This window comes from Vitis vinifera, chromosome 10 (assembly GCF_030704535.1).
Source record: "Vitis vinifera cultivar Pinot Noir 40024 chromosome 10, ASM3070453v1".
Classification (NCBI taxonomy): Eukaryota; Viridiplantae; Streptophyta; class Magnoliopsida; order Vitales; family Vitaceae; genus Vitis; species Vitis vinifera.
Genome location: NC_081814.1, coordinates 2619144 through 2622339, shown reverse-complemented (window position 1 = coordinate 2622339; position 3196 = coordinate 2619144).

Here is a 3196-nt window from a genome sequence, read left to right as displayed (position 1 = left end):
GCACACCTTGGCCTGCCAACGTGGACCCGTTCTGGAACTGCTATGATTATTTTGAAGTTTATTTCTAATAACTAGCTATAAGGCTATGTAAAAATTGGGTGGTTGATAGGAATGCAAAGATGGGTATTCAACACATAGAGTCTCGAATAACATTCCTCATAACCAATTTTGATCCATGTAAAAGATTCCCCAATTTGCTCTCGTTTAGCATTTTTCTTCCTGAAGTTCCATGGAATTCTCATTGTCATGTCCATTCTCCTCATTTTCCTTGTTCTCATTTTTATTTTGGTTCCTTCGCATTTTCATTAAGCTACTAATGATTAGGATCCCCTTCTTCAGTGGACAATTCAGAATTGTTATATTCAAATAGTGCAATATCATAAGCAGTCAAAGAGTCTCTTTTAGATAACACCATCCCAACTCCATCTTCTGGTATATTTTGTAATACAAGGGTTTCTTTTCCAGAAAATCATTTAATAATCCAAAATTTCCTACCTCTTTTCCATCCAAGTAACAGTTCTCTGCACGTTCTTGGCATATAAATCTTTCTCACCATTGACAAAAATCTCCAAATAGTCGTGGGCTTGGAAAATGGGGTATCTAAAGGTGGTCATGCATACGGGTTGCATGCACATGGGAAAGAATGAGAAGAAGCTTATGGGAAATGAATGGTGGAATGAGTGGTGATGGTAGCAGGTGGGATGAGTGTGAGGTTTGATTGGTGGGTATGGTGATGGGGAACAAATTGATGGTGGTGAGTATGATATGAGTTTAGTGGATGTGAAGAATGAGGACTAGTGGGTATGAAGAGTGGCCATGCACATAAGAATTCATGCATGTTAGGGATGAATGAAAAGAAATTTGTTGGAGAGTGAGTAGTGGAATGTTAGGAAAAGTGGGCCCAAATGCACTTTGCTTACTAGTCACCATAGCCAATTATTGAAGTTGTGCCTGCCTTCACAACTAAAAGATAGGTTCAGACAAGGATTAACAACTGGAGTGTAAAGCATTTCACCCAATTTGAGGCACACCAAAACCATTAGAATAGTTAATTGGGCATTTCTCTATTGCAGTAGAGGGTGATCGACATAGGGGGGTAGATTTTGCCCAAGAATGCACCAAAACATGCTCCAAAAAGTCTAGTTTCCATACACCAAAGAATAAAGTAGTAGGTCAACAGTCTTCTTTCAGTGAGAATGACCATAAGAAGGCCTTCGGGAATGTCTTGATGACTAAAAATAGGATCAGAACCCATGTTTTGGCCTGCTACTTTCATTTTTCATCACCCCATTGTAGATGGATGAACTAAATTACAGTTGCTTACAATCCCAGCTAGTGTTTTTTATTCAGTTGTTGATGAGATAGTCGACTACCCAAATGAAAACATAATTTGCATGATAGGCTTAGATAATGCTCCACTTTTGTATGAAGAAATGGATAAAAAAAGGTAGCCCATTAGTAGTCTAAGCAGTCAAGCTCATTGAATCAACTCTTTCACTAACTTATCCAAGTGTCCAATAGCCAATCTATAACATCATCAACTGGTGATATGCATAATGCCATGTACCCAAAATACCCATAGAAAACAGAGGAGAATAACCAAGAAAACAGAGCGGGAAGAAAAAAAAAAAACAACAAAAATGAACTAGTGAAAGCCACATTTCATGTTTCAATCAAAAAACTTAGATGTAGGTGAGTGAGCCAAAATGTATTTTAAATAAGGATCAAAACATGGTTGCGAGCATTTCATAAAGGAACTAAAATGAAGTCAAACTAATCTCAACAAAACCAATTAAAAAGGAAACATGAACACATTATGGCCCAAACCAAACAATCTGAAGATCAATAGTAAAAAAACAAATGCATGACATGATATCCATACCCAAGCCATCAATAGGCGATACTCAAAATTAGCAATGACAAGGAAGGAAAACAAAGAAATCCAAAGGTACCATGTGGCCATACCTGAGCTCCTCAAGTGAAGCTTGTTTAGCTGCTTCTCCTCCAACTCTCTTTTTACCATTTGCCCCAGTTATCTCAAGACATCCAACTCACACTCTCTCTCAATCTCTCAAAAATGAAGCACCCATGGACAACTTGCTCAGATCATCCATCATTTTTTCAATCTTAAGATTCTCCTATCCAGAAAATGAGAAAAAATCATCCCTAAAAAAAAAAAAAATGCTCAACTCACATTCATTCATCTCTCATCATTCTTAGCAAAATCTCTCCAAAACCTTAATATCTCCCCTCCCCCCAAAACTCCTCTATCATCTCTCTCTCTCTAAAGCTCTTTTCTCAAACGAAAATGACCTGCAAGAGCCTTTCCACTTGTCACCTACCGATTCCTTCTTCAAAAAACCACCTCCACTAATAGACGAGTTGCCACATTTTTAATAGCCTCTCCAAAAAAGGCACGTGCTCTTCATAAACTCCTCCACCTAGCAAAAAAAAAATGGAGATAAAAACAGCCCCCAAAAATAGGAGTCTACAATAGTAAAATTTTCCACTAAAGAAATGAGCTTCAAATTATATGACAATTTCTATTGAATTTCTTAATAAGTTTAATAATTTTCAAAAATAATTTGAAACTTAAAAGATTTATCCAATTAGTTATAAATTAAGTTAAAATATTTCAAAATACTATATCACTATTTCACTATTAAATATGAGCATGTGATAAAAAAAAACTTGACTTATTTGTATCTTAAAAAAAATTAAAATTTATTTGTTTTTAAATTTATTTTAAATAAATTTTATTTTAAATTATTATTATTATTCACTTTTAAAAAATAATTATGCTTTTTGAAGGGGTTAATATCCATATATTTTATATAAAACTGCATATTATAATTCATGTTTTACTAAAAAATTATTTATTTTTTAATTTATTTATAATTACAAAACTATTTTATTTTAATAAGACTTGAATTAATATTATATAAATTAAATTTACAATATTTCTAAAAAATCAAAATAATTTTTTTTTAAATAACTTATTCAAAAGCCTTATTTTTAAAAACTATTAAAAATTTGTTTTTTTTTTAACTTAAAAAAGGTTTTAAAAAACAAACATAAATCTTAATCATGGAATCCATATTATGACATTGTAGACCCTGCATTTTTCACGATGCATTCCCATTCGATGGAACGACTCGTTTTTTATTTATTTGTGAAAATTTTGATTTTTAAAAAA